Source organism: Callorhinus ursinus, unplaced genomic scaffold, assembly GCF_003265705.2.
Source record: "Callorhinus ursinus isolate GAN/ISIS: 27379988/994484 unplaced genomic scaffold, GSC_fseal_2.0 scaffold16, whole genome shotgun sequence".
NCBI classification, from domain to species: Eukaryota; Metazoa; Chordata; class Mammalia; order Carnivora; family Otariidae; genus Callorhinus; species Callorhinus ursinus.
In genome coordinates, this window is record NW_027397078.1 from 38,728,447 (window position 1) to 38,750,649 (window position 22,203).

Consider the following 22,203-nt stretch of genomic DNA (forward strand, 5'->3'; position numbering starts at 1 on the left):
ATAAAGTAAGCTAGGAAGGAATCCTTCTTTCATTATTTCCTGAAAGAATGTGTCTATGATTGGTATCGCTAATTATTCATTCACTAGTGAGATTTCTCAACTGCTTAAGTGAAATTGGGCCTGATTTTTTATGAAATTTGTTTTAAATTCCATTTATTTTACAGATAGGATATTCTGAGTTTCTTCTTTTTCCTTCAACTTCAATAACCTGTTTTTTTTTTCAAGGATTTTGTCTATATAAGATGTAAACTTATTAGCATAATGTCTTTTAAAAAGTTATATTCCTTTACCATCTTACAGAATATCTAACTAGTGGTCTTCCCTGCCCCCCATTTCCTTTTCTCCCTGTGATGCATTCTGGGGTAATTTCCCTAAATAACTGTGATGGTTAATTTTATGTGTCATTTTGACTTGGCTAAGGGACTTCCAGATAGCTGGTAAAACGCTGATTCTGGGTGTGTCTGGGAGGGTGTTTCCAGAAGAGATTAGCATTGGAATCATAAAGAAGATCCACCTTCTCCAGGGTGGGTGGGCATCATTCATCCATTGAGAGCGCCCATACGAGAAACAGGTGGAGCAACAGATTTGCTCTCTGATCCACCAGAGACTTTTCATCTCCTGGCCTCAAACATCAGTGCCCCTGGCTCTCAGGCCTCTGGGTTTGGAACCACCCCTGATCTCTCCTGGGCCTCCAGCTTGCACATGGCCCATCCCGGGACTCAGCCTCAAAACCACATGAGCCAGTTCCTTATAATACATCTCTTCCTATTCATTATCAATCTCCTGTTCTCCTTGGTTCTGTTTCTCTGGGAGAATCCTGACTAATGCATTAGCCTTTTTTTAAAATTAATTAATTAATTTTTTTGGATATAGTGTTCCATGATTCATTGTTTGCGTATAACGCCCAGTGCTCCATGCAGAACGTGCCCTCCTTAATACCCATCACCAGGCTAACCCACGCTCCCACCCCCTAGAACCCTCTAGAACCCTCAGTTTGTTTCTCAGAGTCCATTGTCTCTCATGGTTCGTCTCCCCCTCTGATTTCCCCCCTTCGTTTTTCCCTTCCTACTATCTTTTTTTTTTTTTTAACATGTATTATTTGTTTCAGAGGTACAGGTCTGTGATTCAACAGTCTTACACAATTCACAGCGCTCACCGTAGCACATACCCTCCCCAATGTCTATCACCCGGCCACCCCATCCCTCCCACGCCCCTCTGCTCCAGCAACCCTCAGTTTGTTTCCTGTGGTTAAGAATTCCTCATATCAGTGAGATCATATGATACATGTCTTTCTCTGATTGACTTATTTCGCTCAGCACAATACCCTCCAGTTCCATCCACGTCGTTGCAAATGGCAAGATCTCATTCCTTTTGATGGCTGCATAATATTCCATTGCGTGCGTATGTGTGCGTGTGTGTGTGTGTATGCATTACCTTTTCCAGGGCACTAGTTTTCTCTTAGCTTGTGTCAAGTCTGCTATACAATCTGTCAACTGAGCTTATTTCAATTTCAGGAGTCATAGTTCAATTTAGAGGAGATCTTTTTTTAGTATTCAAATGTTTATTTTCGTGCCTAATAATCTCTAGTTCCATTCATGTTTATGTGAACTGTTTTTCTTATTTCTCTAAACATCTTATCCCATCTTTCTATATTTGATATCTAAAGGTTGTACGAATGGGCACCTGGGTGGCTCAGTTGGTGAAGCGACTGCCTTCGGCTCGGGTCGTGAGCCCGGGGTCCTGGGATCGAGCTCTGCATTGGGGCTCCCTGCTCTGCGGGGAGCCTGCCTCTCCCTCTCCCACTCCCCCTGCTTGTGTTCCCTCTCTCGCTGTGTCTCTCTCTGTCAAATAAATAAATAAAATCTTAAAAAAAAAAATAAAGGTTGTACGATCTATAAGAAATCTCTCTGTGAACTCCCACCATTGTGGCTTTCCTTCCTGGGCACCCAATAATCTCAAGGTGTGAGCTCACTGTTGATCTCAATCATTAGAATTTCTGCAGGCCTAATTTGAAATATGCTTTTTCAAAATTCCATTGTCACTTGGGAGAACAGGTATATTTTTTCCCCGTTATTTTTGCACCATTCGATTTTTGGTCTCAACTGAAAAATATATAATCATATGTAATATTACATATATATCACATTGCACATGATACTATGGATATATACCCCATTATAATGTCATATGTAGGACTGTATCTATTACATGGCATATGATATATATTATACGTATTAGATTGCACCTATGTTAAATTTGAATCATTTTAAATTTTACTTTCTTGTCTTATATTCCTTTTCATGTATTTGATAATATTTTCTATGAGGACAAACCACCCAATCAATTTTTCTTCTTCAATTCATAGAAATAAGCCCAATGCTATATAATATGAGAACAAAAATGTATTTTAAAATGAAATGTTTGAACGTGTAATGAATTCTCAAATTGTACAGTTTTATGAAATATTTATAAACGTTCTGATGGTATTTGTTAGTGTTCGACTTTCCTTTACTCATTCTATTAGGATAAACTTCACTGGTAGGTGGATTGGAGGGACTGCATAATAAAATCATACCTTGGGGTAAAAGTTAAAAGAACAAGTAAAATTCTTTTTCTTTTCCGTTAGGCACTTTATGGAGTGGTTTGAATTTGTACTTAACTGGAATGATTTATAAAGGACATTTCCTGATTTAAGCCAGGAGTTTTAACAATCAGAATCCAAGTAGGTACAGCAGCTCTTTGCTCTTGGTTACAGCCACTTAACACAACCTGAAGGGAGAACTACTATGGGTCACTTTTAAATGCTTCCAACTTTTAATCTTCTAAAAATGGATCTGACACCAAAGTTACTATACAACCCCAGACAGCAGAATGCAACGACCTGCACACAATTTTTAACACCTTCAAAAACACCTTCATTTTATCATAAATGTCTCGATTATTTTTGTTATCAGCAATATTTTATCTATGGTAGGGCTTAAAGTATATTTTCCAGGAAATAGAAGTTTATACTATCTGTTATTCAAGAACACTTGTGGTTAAGTTAGATAGGAAGTGAAAATTATAAAAACTGTGGAAGAAAATCAAATCTGGCTCTTCTCATTTGGTATGCTCATTATCTTCATAATAATGTTTGCCTTTTTAAAAATTTAAGTACTAGCTTTCTGATGAAAATGATATTTTGACAATATATCGTGAGCGGAACAACGGAAATAGGCAGCTTTAGTGTTTAAAATTATTTGAATTGAATTTGGTATATATTTTATAGGCAAAAATAAGAGCTACGGAATTTTTCATGAAGTAAAAACAGTAAACAACTGCAAAAATATAGTCTTCTTGAGTATGAATTTCTTACAGTTTTTATCTGCAGTTGTTTAAGTGGTGAACACTGAAATGTTCCATCATTCAGTTTTAGGTTGTGATATGAGCTGTCTAATCTATTATACAGATTCTACTGACAAGTTCTTTCCACCTGGGTTAACCTCTCATCCACTCAATTTCTTCATGACGGTGGTGTTCTGAGATCATCTCTTACATTTATAGAGAGATTTCATAAGATTTCCAAGGTCCATGTGCTTTTGGTCCTATTCTCATAAAGTCCCCTGTGCATATTGTGTAGACATTGTGACCCATGCTTTAAATATCGGTATCTCCTCAGAGGCATATGCCTTAATTAGTTCACCAAGAAGGCTGGTTTATCTTGCAGACTGGCTATTCTGAGCAAAGAAAACATTAAACTCAAAACAGCAAATAGCAAAACTTATTTGTGGCCTTTCAAAATATTTCTTCACGTTTGTGCAAGTGTCCCAAGATTATTTTATAAGAGATTATGGATTTTCCAGTTTCAGCCTCAGGATCTTTCCTCCAACACATTTCCGACAACTGATCTTATTATTGGCAGGAGCACAAGGGGGTACGTCAGCCAGAACCCTACGTCTCCCCACTGCCACATGCACAGGGACATGAAACTCTTTGCGGCTGTTGTCCAATCACACCATCTGCAAAACCGCACAAAGTGTTCTTCAGACTAACATACACCCCTGTGCGTCACCCCGGGTCACTCAGGAGTATGGCTCAGACTTGCAGCCCCAACCCTCAGCACTTACTGCGGCCTGACTGCAGGCCCCATCTCGGGCCAGTGCAGGTCTTCCTGAGCTCACTGGTCTCTCCTTCACTAAATCTAAAGGACGTTGTCCGGTTCTCACCTGGCGTAATTCCTAACATAATCATCCCCGTTGAGCGACATTTCCTTCTTGAGAGACTGTTCTTCCTCCTTGTGTTAGGATTGCTGTGGGCATGTGTAAAATATCCTCAAACTCTCAAAACTGTTGAACTGATTGAAGGCTGCCAACCATACTCATTCCCCATTTTAACTGCCTTTCCTAAATTATTCAGTCATCTCTACAGAGTAATGTGATGTCACTCTCAACCTCAGAACTTAATTTTTAAATCAAAGAGAGTAATTAATCCATGGTTTCATCTAAGCATTCACTGAAAACCTATCCTTGGGATAGTACCTAGCACATAATAGCTTCTTTATAATGATTATGTCCCTTTACCAATCCTACTTTAAAGACACTGTGTTGAAAGACCTTAATTAGTGGGGATGGAGAGAGAAACCACATATGAATACTGAACTCAAAAGAGTAATGTCGAATAAAGAAATTAAAATATATATGACAAAAAGGGTTCATTACTATGCTACACACACATGTGCAAGTGTGCACACACACACACACACACACACAATTTATAAAGATAAATAGCTCCTATAACATGGCAGGTACTATCCTAAAATCAGACACGGATCATGCCTCCATGGTCCCCACAATATACTGGGGGAAACAGATCTTCATAAAACCACCCTGACAGATAATGAGGTTGCAATTCTGATGAATTCCCTGCGGTGGCAGATGCATGGTACTGTGATGGTATGCACCAGAAAGATACACCTTGGCAAGGGAGTCTCAGGAGCATCCTATGAAGAAGGGACACTGATTTGATCTCTAGCGTCAGACTGAGAGATAATGACGGGTGGAGGGGAGGCAAGAACAAGAATATGGGTTTAGAAAACATGATGTGGTACAAGAGAAGCGCAGGAAAACATGATGTGGTACAAGAGAAGCGCAGGAAAACATGATGTGGTACAAGAGAAGCGCAGGAAAACATGACGTGGTACAAGAGAAGCGCAGGAAAAACATGACTGACTCATGGCAAATCAGTCAGTCTGCCAGAGATACGGAAACCACAGAATGTGTGTATAGACACACGGAGTGAAAGAGAAAGAGCGAGAGAGATTTTAAGGACATGGCTCACCTGATCACGGGAGCCAGAACGTCTGACCTCTAAGGCGAGGCGGAGACAAACATGGAAGAGTGTTTAGTTGGACTCTCGAAAGACGGCTGGCATTTGAACGGAATGATTTTGGGGTGTGGGCAGAGGGACAGCCCCCAGGTATTCCAGGTAAGTGGTCATGGGGTACGTAGGAGGAGCGGAAAGCAATCCGAACCGAGCATGTGAGAAGTTGGTCTTGGGAGGTGAGAATGGAAAAATGTGGGGGGGCCAGAATGAGCTTAAGAAGTTTGGATTAATTCTGTAGGCAAGGAGATTTTTTGGAGTAGGAAAGTGACATTATCAAAGCCAGAGAGATGAAGAGGTGTGTAGAAGACGCATTTAGATAAAAAGAGTGGCTGAAGAAGATAATTAATTAGTCCACCGATACAGTAATTATTTAAGGAGCAGAATGAAATTTACTGCACCTTATATGCTGTTCCAATTTATTAGTAACTCAACATCTTTTTCCAAAATGTGATTATTAATTTATGTCCCCCAACAATAGTGTCTCGTCCTTCCATGTCCTCTGATACTTATCAGATGTTTAGATTTTAGCCAATCAGTATTTCAGCATAGCTTTAATATGCATTTCCCCCATTAATAATGAAAATGAACATCTTTTCTTATTTTTGTTGGCAACTTTGTTTCATCCTCCATGAGACACTTTCTCACGTATTTTCCTATTTTTCCCTTGGCTTGTCTGAATGTTCCTTATTGATGTGTAGACGTTATTTATTCATTCTGAGGAAAAATTCTTCTGTTGGCAATACATATTGCCAATATTTCTTCTCAGCCGTGACTTGTTTTTTTTCTCTTGTGGGTACCATTTTCATAAACTGAATCATGCATTATGAACAATAAAATTCACTTATCTCAAGTGCCATATTCAGAGAATTTTGACAAATACCTTCAACCCAGTAACCATTTATATTTAATGTGATAACTGATAATCCCGAGGTGTAAGGGTCCATTGTGCTCCTTGTTGTCTACTTGCCTATTCCTTGTGCCCTTTTCCTCTTTAGCTTCTTTATTTTGGCTTAACTGTTTTTATGACTCCATTTTTATCCCCTTTTTAGAGTATTAGCTATAAGTGTTTTCTATCTGAGGGGTTGCTGCAAGATTCATACTATGCATCATTAACTTATCACAGTCTACCTTCAACACGATCATGCCTCTTCACAGTGAATAGTATAAAAACCTTAAAATAGTTTACTACCGTTTCCCGTCTCGGAATTCATGCTGTTGTTGTTGTGCATTTTACTTTTATAGGGGTTAAAACCTCATAATTCATTCTTATTAACTTCGGTAAAACGGTCTACTATAAAGATATTTAAATAATAAAAATATCACACGTTTACTTGCATAATGATTATTTCCAGTGCCTTTCATTCCTTTGTTTAGATGCATGTATTACTCTGATAATTGACCTCAACCATACTAGCTTGGGCCTAAAACCATATTAATGGTTTGTGACTTCTCTGTGTCTCCCCCACTTCTGTTTTTCTTGCCTCCTGATCTTTCCTTGTATTTTACTCATATTCTCTTACTGGTTATTTTATGGGACTTACCCTACAAGTTTACCTTAATAAAGCCTGGAGTTAATGATTATCTTCACTTTCATAGTACCTGACCTATCCTAAAATCATATGCTTAATATCTTTCAAGACAGCTAAAATTTAATAAATGAAAGAGTACAGTGGAAAGACTGACTCTGCAATCAGATAGTCCTGATTTTTTAAAAAGATTTATTTATTTTAAAGAGAGAGAGCGAGTGCAGGGGAAGGGGCAGAGGGAGAGTGTGAGAGAAACTCCAGTAGACTCTGTGCTGAGTGTGGAGCCTGACATGGGGCTCAATCTCATCATAATCCTGAGATCGTAACCTGAGCTGAAATCAAGAGGCGGATGCTCAACCAAGTGTGCCACCCAGGTGCCCCAGAGAGTCCTGATTTTTATTTTTATTTTTTTTTAAGATTTTATTTCTCAGAGAGAGAGAGAGAGAGAGAGAGAGACAGAGGCAGGCAGAGGGAGAAGCAGGCTCCCCGCTCAGCAAGGAGCCTGATGTGGGACTCGACCCCAGGACCCTGGGATCGTGACCTGAGCCGAAGGCAGACGCTTACCTGACTGAGCCACCCAGGTGTCCCAATAGTCCTGCTTTTTAATCTTAGATTCATCCTTTCTTGACTAGAAACTTGGACAAATAAAGTTATCTTCTTGGAGACTTGGTCTTCTGATATATAAAATTGGGACATAATATTTAATTGCATAATTTACAGGTTAGGATTAAAAGGCACACAGTAAGTGCTCATACGTATTAGTGACTGTTCCTTTTCTACAAAATTTAATGAGGCAGATTTTAATAAGGGGATTTTATCCATTTGATTTAAAATACTCAGGCAATACTGAAACACATTTCTACCAACCCATGATACAATATGAACCTAACATCATGGTTACACAGAGAAGAAAATATAAAAACACTGCTTCAGTGAATTTAAGAATGAATGAATACACTGCATTATAAGCACCAATAACCTACTATACTTCAGAACTAGAGACAGGATCATGGAAAGGAGTCTATTTTCATCTTGTTTGTTGGATTATCACACTGGTGCCTTTATTTCAATTGGACTCAATGTCTTAATCTATGTAATGCAAATATTGAATTATGATGCCTTTAATATAATGTGGATTTCTAAATTTGGGGGATCCTCTGATTTGATTTGATAGTTTGGGAAAGTAAACTGTATGTCTCATTGTTCATGAGAGAAAGCATGAACACGTCTAGCGTTTCAATCTATAATATAAACCCACAAATATAATTTTAGAAATGCTGTTACTATAAAGGAACATTTTAGGTGAATACCATTACTCCATGTGTTTTAAATACTTTTCTAGTATAAATCAGTAGCTTCCTGCCTAGAATCAGTAAGCACCTTACTTACTGTCCTCTGATCTCTTACAAAAACGTGCTTCACTGATGTATGTTACAAGGCTGTAAAGTTGCATTTTTTAAATGGTAAACTCCATACTTTGATGCATTTTGGTTATTCCTCTTCAGAATGCTGGTGCAGTGAGGACTCTTCTATCTGACAGTGTGCTAGGCTGTGTTGTTATTAATCGCTTGTCCGTGTTAGGTTTACATGGTGTCGGACATTATTTCCTTCCTAATGAGAGGTTGAATCTCGTTACCGTCCTAACTCATGATTATTCCTGCAGATTAGCAATAGTGGATCAAAATATGTTGTTACCAGTTGACTCAATGCCTAAGAATATGACACATTCTTAACATCAAAGTAAAATTACTTTATCCAGTTTTTTCCACAGTTTATTACAGAAATTGTGCCAATTTCCCCCTACTGTTGTTTGCTCTCACCTTATCAAGTGGAATAAATTAATAACGTCCCTGAAGAAAATTTTTTGCCAGCATATTTCTGTATCACGACTAAAACTTCAAGTGAGCTTGCTGTTTTGCTGTTTTAGACTTGTTGTTTTAGATCTTATTTCATGGCATAATAACGAACAATTTTTATATCACTGAATAAATCAATCAATATGCAGTGCTAATTCATTGATGTTCAGGTTTGTGTACAAAATTCATTCCATTTTTATGCCTGAGACCATTCTTTCTTGCACAGATCCCTCACCTCATAAGAGATGGATTTCTCATACTTTGAATTTTGTGTTTTAATATCATGTTGTATCACTCAGGCTTACCGTCTGCCCCACCAAAGTGCCCTCTGTTGTTTCAACTCTTCTTTCCTACCTCAGCAAAACTGACAACCCTCCTGCATATCAACACAACATCTCCCTCCTCCCCTTAGCGCATGGCCCTTCAAGTCTTCTTTGGACTTTTGTTCCTTTACAATTTGACTTCCCTCCTTCCTCCTTGGTCTACACTTTTCCATTGCTAACCTCCCCCAGATCTGAAGATATGCTCAACTTCTCTGCATTGAAAGAACTCTTCTTCAATTTCTTTTCTTTTCTTAGATTTTCTTCACCCGTTCTTCTTCCCTTTCAGGGAAAGAGTAATACTGTGAAATAACATTCTAACATCAGTAACATCTCCACTTTCCCGTTTTTAATACTTTTGGCTTCCTACAGTACAGAGTCCTCCTCTACTGTAAAACTGAGACTGTTTATGGAGTTTGCTTCACAAGATGATCTTTTTTTTTTTTTATTTCCTTAAAATGCTAAGCCTGATCAGTTTTGCAGCATTTGAAACCGCAGACGACACTTCTCCTTGATTTCTGTTTTTCTCCAATTTCCCTGCCTTCTGTCTTTCTCTATGATTGCACTTCCTAAATCTTTCCAGCTGGATCCTTTCTCTTCCACCCCCACCTGCCCCTTAATGTTGACACTGATTCAGGATTTATCATCAGTCATCATCTTTCCCTCCAAACTCTTGGCAGTATCACCTGTATCTCCAGGCCAGTGACTTCCTCTCCTAAGTCTCGGATTTTCCTTCCAGACTTCTCTTTCCCAACTGCCTCCTGGACATCCCCATGGGCCTGTGCCCCAAACCACTACAATGCATTCTACCGAGGAGACAGTCTGTATTCTTCTGTTCGCACATACTCCTCTTCCTGGAGCGTGCCTTGATTATGAGCACAGTTAAATACCCTCTAGCCCCCAAAGAGATGCAAGTTTCCATTCCCGTGATGCTCTCTTTCGAGGTCTAAGGAGCCAGTTGTGACTCTGCCTCAATGCCCCCATCTTCCTCCCCATCCTCCCTAACAGCATTTGTCCGGGATTTACTACCTACTCTCTGGGCTATTCCTTACTTACGTGCTTATTCATCCACAAGTATTAAGCACCAAGAAGGTGCTCGGTATTAGTGTGCATTCTACATTGAGAAGAACTTTTGGGTGCCAGAGAAAAGAAGAGGTAAATGCAAGGAAATATACAATGATAAACACCAGTATCCACGCTCGGAGGGGACATGCATAGGGCAATTGTGGTGCAAGTACAGATGTCCATATACCTAGGAAAGCTCTCCAGGGAGGTAAGATTGAAGAAGAGATTTGAGAATGAGCATACACAGGCCGAGAGGGAAACTGTAGGTCATCAAGAATGACCAGAGGGGCCCCTGGGCGGCGCCATCAGTTAGGTGTCCGACTCTTGGTTTTGGCTCACGTCATGATCTCAGGGTCGTGAGACCGAGCGCCACCACTGGCTCTGTGCTCACATGGAGTCTGTTAAGGGTTCTCTCTCCCTCTCCCTCAGCCCTTCTCTGTGCATGTGTGCTTTCTCTCTCTCTCTTTCCTGCTCTAAAATGAACAGGTAAATCTTAAAAAAAAAAAAAAAAAAAAAAAAAAAGAATGATCAGAACACCCAGCTATGGAGGGCAGAGCGGGCTAGGTGGAAATTCACAGGTTGTCGGGGACGGGATTATAAAAGTTCTTTTCCAACTATGTTAAAGAAGTGGGATTTGATCTTAAAGTTAATAAGGGTCCACTGAAAGAAGCGAACAAAGGGATTTATGTAACAGATCTCTTTTTGCTCCTCACTCCAGGAGTTGTCTGGAGTGTGATTTGGTGTGGGGAATACTTGAAAGGTATAGAAAGACGTAATTTGGAGTGTGTTAAAATAATCAAAATTTAAACACTGGCAGCTGGTGCAATGCAGAGGTGGCTTAGAGAAATAATAAGCAGACAGAATCTTTAGGACGTAGAATGTGACTAAACATCAATTTATCAAATGTAAGGGAGAAGACAGAGGGCAGATGTGAAGGAAATAATAAACTGAACTTCGAGAAGCTTTAAGTCAAGGGACTCCTGGAAAAATCAGAGCGGTCTAACAGTTTCTAGGTTATAAGGATGAGTAAGTTAGAGGGTTTTGTGACAGCTGGAAATTTGGGAGTTATCCAACCAGTGGTATCTGTGTGCTACTGGGAACTGGGGGGTTTTGGGAGAAAGTTTCCATTACTGGGAAAATATGGAACATTCGTCAGTCTTAAAAGTAAAAATGTACCTGAGAACACCACACTGGTGAAAGCTCGATCTACAGGAGTTTGTAAGGAAATACATCTTGAAAAGAAAATGGAGATGGAAGAGCCAAAGAAGCAGAAGGGGGAAAAAAGTCATCCCAGCGAAGAAGAGTGGGGTCACTGGGAAGAGGTCAACGAAATGGAGCCTGGGCAGACTTCCCCTCTGCGTCCGACCCGCCTCCACATCTCCGTCAGGCCCATTGCAATCATCCCCTGCCCCAGTCCGACCGAAACAGTCCCACCGAGAGCCTCTTCCTCAAGCAGAACAGGCTCTGCCTTGTATCCCATCGTGCTAACCATGATATGGTTCTCGCAAAGTCGTGGGCAGGGGCTGGAATGGAAACTCCTTGAGTCAACATTCAAAGCTGCTCAACACTTGGCCCCAACCCATCTGTGCCTCTTCTGAAAAGCAATCCACCTTTTCCCTTTCCTCTGCCTGGACATCACTGCCTGGGGGACACTCTGACGGAAATGGCAGTTTTATGATCCACTTTGTCCTGGATGCATCTGGGGGTGCTTCCCTCTGCCCCACTGGAGTTCCGAAAGGTTTACTTGAGTGGAGTGTTCTGCACTTAATAAATGGAGAAATCACCGTCAATTTTATTAAGTCCTAATGGTAACCGTTTTACGCACTGAATTCCACCTATTACTTAGAATTGTAGAAATTTTAAAAGCTGGAGGACTTTAGAGACCCTTTAGCTCAAGCAGCTCGTTTTCCAGACAAAACCAAGGCCAAAAGTTACTTGCTCAAAGACGTGAAGCCATCAGCGCCAGAGCAGACATAAACACCAGCTCTTGATGTGGGACAAAATGGAAGTGAAAATTATTTCAACTCATACGGTTAATGTGATTTTTGTGAAATCCATACTGAGAGATCTCAGATAAAGTGGCATAAATTAAAAAACTTACAGAAAGCCTTCTGACTGGAATTTAGTGACAGTTGTTTGCACTATAGAATAAAGTGTGTTATTTATACATATAAAATTTATTATGATTAGCTTGCAAACCATACCTTACAGGTTAGAAAAATACAAGTTTCTGGTTTAACTTTTTTCTAATTTTAGGGATTCGTAATTGCATTTGCAAAGTCCCTGGTTTCACCTAGTATCTTAAAAACATAAATTATGACTTTAGGTTCTCAAATGACTGACAAAGGTCAGTTATGTGTGCCCAACACTGATAAAGACATTAATCCCAAACTGGACAATTTGCCTTCGATAGGAACAACTATTTCTAACAAAGTGGAAGAAAGATAGTGCTGGTGGATTAAACTACAATTTCCTTGTTAAATATCGCTGTCCCTGGGAAAACGTCACTATAGCTGGAAAAATCATACTCACTTTGCAACTCACTCTCGATCCCTGAAATGACATGTTGTAACTCCAACATGTGGTGTATTTCTTTCTGAGTCAGTTGTTTTATCTTGGATGCCCTTTAAAGCAACATTCCTGGATGTTAAAATGATGTAGGACCTTTTGTTACACTCACCGGCCAATTTGCTGATATATATATATATATATCGCATGCAACGGTTCCCTTTCTTAAGAAGAAATCCCCCGTTTTAATTTACATGGTAAAAAGTTATATGCTTGAAGTTTTAAATCATGTGGTTTTAGAGCTTAAGCTAGTGAGTTACACATAATCTTGTGAGGAAGACAAAGTCATATTTTAATGTAAATGAAACTTCATGGCCCGCGCCCTCCCCCCCCCCCGCCCCCCACCCCCCACCCCCCACCCCCGTCATTTTAGATTTTGCAAAACAGAAAATGAGTTCCTGTTTTTAATTTACCTCCTGGCAGTCTTTCGCTTACACTAATGCTGATGATCTCTAGACAGAAAGGGGAGGCCTTCAAGTAGGTTGTCTGCAACCTATTAGTTATAGAGTTGAGCGTCTACACTTGGCTGCCTACTTATAACAGAGAAGAAGGTCATTACCTAGTTAACAGAAAAAATAAAATTTGACCCAAATTATCAAAACGACTGCTTTGTTTGAAAGAGGAGCCCAGACTGGTATGTAAATGACATTGGGAGATTGAGAGATAAGTTCTAGGAGGAGATCAGGTAACAGCACCCAGCGACATCTCCTGTCTGCTACCCGGACGAGGTCACTTACAACACTGCTAACAAGGTCAAGGGTAGGTCAAAACCCCAAGTGGGTGGCTAACTGTGCTCTGATCCCTCACTGTAAGCTGCACCTTTTATTTCAGTTGTTTCAGAGTACACTTTTAGGGACAATTCTTCACTATAGGAAAACAATTATTTACACAGGGAGGCAGAGGTATGTCACTGGGAAAAAGCAGAAGTGAGTTTATCATATAAATGCGGGTAACTGGGAACTACATTATAAAATCATTCCATTACAATGGCCAGTTTCTTCATATGAATACCGTTTGAAGATGATTCTTCAGTGGGCTCTCTGGGGGGCTGCCGATGGACGATGGACATCTATTTTAAAACTGTGTTTTTGTCATTAGGCTCATTGATTTTCTTAAGAATGTGCCTACTTGGCCCTCTGTGTCAGAGTCAGGGAAGGCACAGAGACTGGCTTTTCATGGCGAATACACAACATTCCAAAGTGGTTTCTTAGCAGTAGCTCACGTCATATTTGTGCTGCCCAGTTATCCTCAAAGCCAGACTGTGAACTGTCATATTCGTGGAGGAGTGCTTGAAGGACACTCGAGCTTTCTGTGATTCCTGGGTCACCCCTGGTCCCTGCCTTTAGAAACAGAATTCAACAGTCTGGCTTCCGCCACAGCAAGCATTTAGCTCATGCGTGGCCTTATTATCCTAACGTCACTTCCCTTTACTCTAATTACGTCTATTCTCCGTAGGCCGTCGTAAATGTTTCTGTAAGTTACCCCTAATTGTTTGAGGGTGAGGTAAGCCCAGTAAACGTGACTGAATAAACGAGTTAAAACCAGTAAGAAAAGTAACTGCAAACACAGTGCCCTTTGGGAACTAGTAAGATTTATTTATCCATCCTTTCCTTTCCTTCTGCTCAACCTCTGAAATCACAGGGACACGTGAACACTGGTTATTTAAAAACACAGTGCAATGCACCTTGGACAGAACCTTTCAAACACATTGACATTGACAGCGGAAAAGCCACTCAGAGGGCAATGCTGACGTTCTCATTGTCAGCTGCCCTGCCTCTTGGAGGAACTCCACAGAACTCTGAGTCCTGGGAAACAGATCATTTATTCCACTGGTATGCATACACACTATAGCAACAATACAGTGTAGTCCAGTTCACATGGTTAAACCAAGGGGAAAAGCAAAGTGTCCTTAAAAGAACTCCTTGGTTGAGGAAGATGACTTGACAGGAAGAAATTAACTGCTCCTTTTAATAATACTGGTTCTAAACATCCTGGCTGCTAGAGTACGACAGCGAAGAGCCCTTCCAGGGGCTGTTCCACAGAAATTTCTACAGTGAAGGAAATACTGTATAACTGCACTTTCCAAGATGGAATCACATTTTGAAAGGTGGCTAGTGCCACTGAAGAACTGATTTTTAAACTGTATTTAATCTTGAATAATGCAAACACAGTCCCAGGCAGCTAGTGGCTACCACACTGGACAGCACAGGTGTAGACTTGGGACGAATGAACACTGACAACCCATTCTGACATCTCATTGTTCATGTCGGCTGCCTGTCCTTGCTAGCTTTTCTAGCTATTTAGTAGTTAATTGTATTAATAAAATTCTCTAGTTCTGTATTTTTTTTAAAATTTATTCACTATTTTTAGAGAGAAAGAGAGAGGGACAGAGCAGGGGAGGGGCAGAGGAAGAGGGAGAATCTCAAGCAGACTCTGCACGGAGTGTGGAGCTGGACTCAGGGCTTGATCTCACAACCCTGAGATCATGACCTGAGCCAAAACCAAGAGTCGTACGCTCAACTGACTGAGCCACCCAGGCGCCCCATCCAGTTCTGTATTCTTAATGCCTAAAGGCATCACATCTTGCAAAACCAAAATATGTCAAGCTTAGCTGGTATCCTAAAAAGAAAATCATGCACAGATACCCTAAGACTCCCTTAAAGTAAGTGATGTAATTTAAGCTCTAAGACCAAGTCCACTACATCTATCTGGTTGGTTCACACAGATCTGAAAACAGAAAATACCTGAAGGTATTTGAAGATGGAGAATTGTGCCTAAAGACTGTGCCTATCACTTTACAAAAATAAAAACGCACATAAGGGAGAAAATAGCTCCATGTTACAAACCTCTACGTAGTCTGCTTTATATGAAAGCCATTCCTCTTACTCTTGTACGATGTACTAATACAATTTGTTACAAGCTAATGATGTATTGGTTTTGACCACTTTGGAGTATTCTTTAATTGAGAAGCAACTGATGGTGTTCATGAGCTATAGCAGGTTCCATCTCTTTAGCTATGATCATGACAGAAAACTGGAATTAGCAGTCTTGGGGTTCCTTATGACTTTCCTAAGTTGGGTAATGGTGCCACCTGCTTTCCTATATACCCAGCCTAGAAACTGGAGAGTCATTTTGACTCTTATTTCACCTTTTTCCTCTCCCCATGAAGATTTCCTCAACCCATCAAGTCCTGGCAACTGAACCTCACCACTCACTGAAATCTGTACCCCTCGTATGTCCCCTCAGCCCTTGCTGTGGTTCCGTCTTACATCAGCTTCGTTTACGCTTTCTCAACACCCATCACCCTCTGCTGTGTATCCTCCACAGGACTATCACCGAAAGTTAGTATCTCTTCCTAAGTAGGGTTAACATCACATCACGATCTACCCTGTTAAAAAACAAACAAAACGAAACACACACACACACACACACACACACACACACACACCTTTACTTCCAGAATAAAATACAAACCTTCCTCTTTAGCTTGATATTCAATATCTCCCAACATACTAATTTGCTTATTCATTAACTCCTTCAAATAACATCTCTGCCTATAAACACAATTCCTAGAGCCATGGGTTAAGAATAATCAGGACAAACGCTAGGGAAAATAATAAAGTTTCAAAAGGTTATGGACTATGTTAAGGAGCATAAGGGAAACTAAACAGTGTTGACAAAAAACACGTGTAGCCTCATGGCTGAATCAATGAGCTCAGGAGGTACTTTATGGAACCTGACCTTAGAACGAAGATCTCATGAATGCATAAGCCACTAGTCTTGGAGAAGGAGCAGAAGGGAGGGAAGAAGATTTCAGGGGCAGGAACAGCGTTTATGTGCAACGGGGTTTAGCCAGAGGAAGCAGGATGTGCTCCAGAAACTGAAGCCAATCCGTGTTGTTGTTGTTGCCCAGAGAGAAAGACCAGAACGTCAGTACCCAGTGAGCCTGGAGAGGTAACGTGGAGCCAGGCCCTCTATAACTGTGTACGCGCAGTGTGAAAGAACACGGAGTTTTCCGGCCCACAAGGGAGAAAGGTGCGGCATCATCACCTCCGCACAGACAACTGTCTCTGCTGTGTACCGAAAAGGACTGTCAGCGATGTGCAGGGTGAGCTCCTCCCAGGAAAGAGTTGATGGCAAATCGGCGATACACTCGTGGACATGGTGTAGCATGTGGGTGTGAGAAGTATTTAAAGGGTAAAACTGGCAGGACTAGATGACAGAGGCAAGGTGACCAGGAGGAAGGGGGACAGAGAGGGATTTCGCTGAGGTCGAGTACTGGTTCATTCAGTCGCGTTCACGCTCCAGGTGCCGCTGAGATACCCAAAGAGAGACGTGAGGGACACGGGGGGAGGGAGAAGGCACAGGGGGCACATCCGCCTTTAGATAGCAGCTGAAGCCTGAGGCCTGGTGGACACTGCCTGGGAAGAGACTAGAGAATGGGGATGCGCTCTAGTCCTGAACTGGGCTTTCAGAAGGAGAAAGTGGCATTTGTGGTGGGGCTGGGGGCGCGGGGGTGGGGCGGCTACATCTGCCCCAGAGGTCTGCTTTCTTTGGCCGGCAGGGCATTATAAAGTATGGCCTAGCTTTCGATCGGCTCTGGCTGGGCCACGCAGTCTCCCATGTACCAGGGTCCCCACAATCCCTGACCTCCTTGTCTACTTCACCAGCTCCCCGCTCTGCTGCCTCCCTGACCCCTAACGGGTTGGCATTTGCCTTTCAACCTCTGTTCTTAATCGCTGTCCCCTAATTGTTCAAGCACACCTCCTCCAACAGTTTCTGTCTGTACATCTCGGGTCCTGGTGCCATAGGCTAAAATTCCTCCTTTCCTGAGCGCAGGGGAACGTTCATCATCCTTTGCTCTGTCCATGTTCGGACGTTCCGTTTCCCATTTTCCCGTTCTGGACATCTTCCTTCCGCTTCAGGACTCATACTAACGCGTCTTTTCTCTTAAGACTCATCTGATTCCCATTCTGGTCGAAACGCTCCTCACCCTCACGTCCCATATGGCAGTTTGCCCTCATTTCATATCTAATTATATAATTACAAGTTTTCGTGTACATGCGTGTTGCATGCACTGTGAAGCAGAATGTCCCGAGGGGAGAGGGAGATGTCTAAGCCATATATCCTTTACAGCACTTGTATAACGTTAGGCTCAGAACACAACAGCTGTCTGCTCGTTCAGCTTCGCAGCAACTACTAAAAACACTAGGTTTCTGGGACCTGCCTTTGTATTTTGTGACAAATAGCATAAACAACAGTGAACAATGCATGGTCTCTGAATGGCTTCATTTTCCCCATTTGTGAAAGGGGAGTCTGGAGATATATTCGTGGCACCTAATTTTGTCAGCGCACCAAAGTCTCATAAGAGTAGGAATGTGTTTTTTCTTAAAATACAGACTGTTAGGAGTATCATATGATTTCACTTCTGTGGAATTTAAGAAACAAAACAAATGAGCATATGGAAAAAGGAGAGCTAGGAAGAGAGAGAAACCAAGAAACAAACTCTTACCTCTGGAGAACACACTGCTGGTCACCTGAGGGGAGGTACTGGGGGAATGGAGAAACAGGTGACGGGGACTAAGGGGAGCATTTGTTGTGCTGGATGAAGTGCTGAATCGCTATATGGTACACCTGAAACGAGTATTACACTGTATGTTAACTCACTGAAATTTAAATTAAAAAGTACAGATTGCTAGGCTCTACCTCGGACTCTCTAAATCAGAATATCCAGGGTTATGTCCTGGGAAATCTGCAGGGGCTCCATCCCAGGACCCCGGGATCATGACCTCAGCTGAAGGCAGACGCTTAACTGACTGAGCCACCCAGGCGCCCCCTATCCTCTTTATATTCCAATCAATCATTTTCATCATATATTCAAGACAGACAAGGATAAGGTCAGACAAATACTCCTGGACTTTTCTCCCTTCATAAATAAAAGCTAAATATTCACATTCTAGAATTTAAGACCAAGAAAATATTACTAAGGATTTTAAATTTAGGTTTTTGTGTTTTTTTTTCTTTTTCTCCTCCTAACAGATTTAAAAGGAGACACTATCTCCTTTTAATCAGTAAAGCAATGACATGTGCATGCATGCTCTTGAAAGAAAAAAAATATAAAGATATTAAGATAAACACTTAAATATGAATAATTCCAATTTCAAGTAATATTTATCATATGGAAATCATAGACTAATTTAATAATAAATACTGATATGAATTCTGTTTCTTAAATTTAAAAAAGTGTCCAAGTCTAAGTATGATCTTATTCCTGGTCATTTCCTTGGCTATACTCGGCCAACCTGACCTAAGAAGGAAAGCAATCAAGAAATATTCCTTTAGCTAAAGATGAAAAGCTGCATACATATCTTTCCCAGGGTGTTTTGTCAATGGAAAATACATCTGAGACTTCCTTAAAGTTCTGTACAATTTGAGCAGGACGGTTCTGGGCCACTCTTTCAGTCTTTGGTTGTGCTAGGATTTTGATGTTCTTTCTCAGGTTTCCAAGGAGTCTCCAGTGAATTGGACTGAGCTTTATTTCTGTGTTCCCATGGCTGAAGCCTAATTTGATTGACAAGTGTTTGCAGAGAGGCTGCTGTGTGCCCAGGAATTTGGCATAAGGACCAAGAAATAACAGACAGCCTCTTTCCACGAGGAGACTTGTAGATTCATACACTAACTATGGCGCAAATACTTATTGTGACCAGATGTGACGAGGGTCAGGTATGACTACTGTGTTCTAACTGAATTATTCGGTCCAAGATACATGGAAATGATGAGGAAAATGTGCAAAGAAATGCCTCCTTACGGACATGGCTGTCAGTCCTCCCCAGTCTGTCCGTGAATGCATCATGTCTTGAGAAATGGCTCCCTTTTGGATATCACCACTTATTTCCCAAAATTAAAAGAAAATTTTAGGAGTGGAAAAAATAAACAAACTTAAAATACAGAACAGAGGAAACACTAACTTTAAAGTCATAGGACTGAAAATCGGGTTGAGATTCCTAAGCATGCCACTGTAAGATGACATAAATCCATGAAAAAGAAAGAGTTCTCTCTCGAAATAAGAGATTCCGAAGGCTTCAAATTTCTCCTGGGGTTTCACCAGGTCTCACTTTCTTACTGAATGTAGAAAAAAGGCAGTGAGTTTTTCTGGCGGCTCACTGCAGTCCAACCGCCCTTGAGGCATTTGGTGATAACTCTGTCATTGCGTCCTTTTTCTTCCCCCCCAATGGAAGTACAGCGGACACACGATGGTCTATTAGTTTCAGGTGCACAACAGAGTGAGCTGACAACTCGATATGTGATGCTGTGCTCCCCACAATTATAGCTACCGTCTGTCACCTGCGCACCCCCCCCGTCTGGCAATCATCAGTTTGTTCTTTGTATTTACAGGTCTGTTTCTGTTTCTTGTTTGCTTGTTCATCTGGTTTGTTTTATGGATTCCACGTATAAGTGGAATCATAGAGTATTTGTCTTTCTCTATCTTATTTCACTGAGCATAATACCCTGTAGGTCCATCCATGTCACTGCAAATGGCAAGATTCCGTTCTTTTTTATGGCCGAGTAATATTCCATTAAATATACACCATCCCTCAGTGGATGGACACTCGGATTGCGTCCATATCTTGGCTACTGTAACTGATTCTCAAAGAAACATAGGGGTGCATATATTAGTGCTCACATCCTTTCATATATGTCCCCTGGAGTACCCATCCCATCCCTTTATGATTTTTCTGCCCCTATATTGGAGGTTTTCCAAGACGGAGATGATGCCTTACTCATTTCTTTCTTGGTGTTTGCCTCTTGGCCTTTTGTCTAACTTGTCATTCCTCTTACAAAGAGTCCAAACTTCCTCCAGTGGCCAGAAGGCCATTTCTGGTCTGCCCATCCCCCTCTCCCTCCATTCCCATTGGTCATAGATCCTTCTTAGGCCCGCCCCTTTCTACTCCAAAAAGCCAACAATGCAGTAACTCTTCCTTCTTATTCCTCCTTGCCACACCCATGTCATCAGGGAGGTGTCCACTTATTCTCCATGACCCCAGTTAAACATGAAGGCTTCAGGACAGTTTTCCCCAACCACGAGTAGCTTCTGTTATACATGATGCTGTGTAACTTTTTCTCAGTGTTCAATTATACATAGAGGTCAATGAGAAAGGTTGTATCTATTTCTCCAAAGTGGTTGTAGGTTCCGTATGAAGGGACGTATTTCTTACACATGTTTTTCTCTATGTTGAACCCCTACGGACAGTGACTGGTGCACAGTAGGTGTTAGGATACTCTTCTAATCGAATATGAGTATCTATAACATCACAGTTATATATCAACTGATTGCAGATCCACTCCCTCACACTGAATTTTCAGACTTGTATTGAAATGTCCCTTGGGCAGCTACAAGTGATTGCAGATCCACTCCTTCACAATGAATTTTCAGACTTGTATTTAAATGTCCCTTGGGCAGCTCCAACCTATTTACAACTATTAAGGAATGGAACCACTATGCGACTTGATGCTGCTCTGCAATTACTAAGTAATATCCACAATAAAAATTGAAACCATGCCTTCCCAAAGTGGTCAGTAGTGTCACTTCAGATTTTAAAACCTTTAATCAAGGGGCAAATCATCAAGAATTTCAGGAAATGTTTGTCTTCATTCCTTTGTGATCACGATTAAGCACTAAAATTATACCAGATTGGCGTAAGGCATCTTCAGCTGTTACCTATGACAAAAAAAAATTTTTTTAAGTAACTTTGTTTTACATAAAAACAAATGAAAAATTATACATGCAAAATTGTCCGGCATTTTCCCTTCTATCACTGATTGTGACAATGCACGCTGGAATACACTAACACTTGTCTGTCCTAGTGATGTAACTATACCTTAGAAGCATGTGAGGAAACTGCCCAGGCCATGCCTTAGGCTGCAGAAGTGCAAATCTCTTAAAACTTGCACGGTGAGTCCAATGTGAGTCCAATGTGCAGCCGGGGTGAGAAGCACCTGGCTCAAACTTCAGTGTGCTCACAAGTCACCTGTGCAACTGGCTAAAATGCTGATTTTCATGTTGGGGTGAAACCTGAGAACCCGCATCTTCACGAGCCCCCAGGGGACACACAGCATACACTCTGAGTAGCATGGGGCCAGGGCATCCCTAAAGGGGGAGAGACGTCCTAATTCCCGGAATATGCAGAACTGAGTTCTTCCTTTTTTGGGGGACGGCATTTATTGTGTATGACCGAGCTGCTTTAGGAAAAGAGAGGTCTACTGTAAAACTGTGACATGTAACATGAGAGGATGTAATACAAGGGTGGTGAGCCAACGGGAAAGACCGTGCCCGTGATTCTCAGCACTGGTACCAATGCCTCGGTATCATCCCCTTCTTCCACGTGGGCTCGACCAGCGCCCTGAACAAGGCGAAGGCCACTTCCCCAACAAGCCTACTCGGCACTGCGGCCTCCGCCTTGCTAGCACACATTCCGTACTATGTTCTAGGACTGTAGACTTCGATAA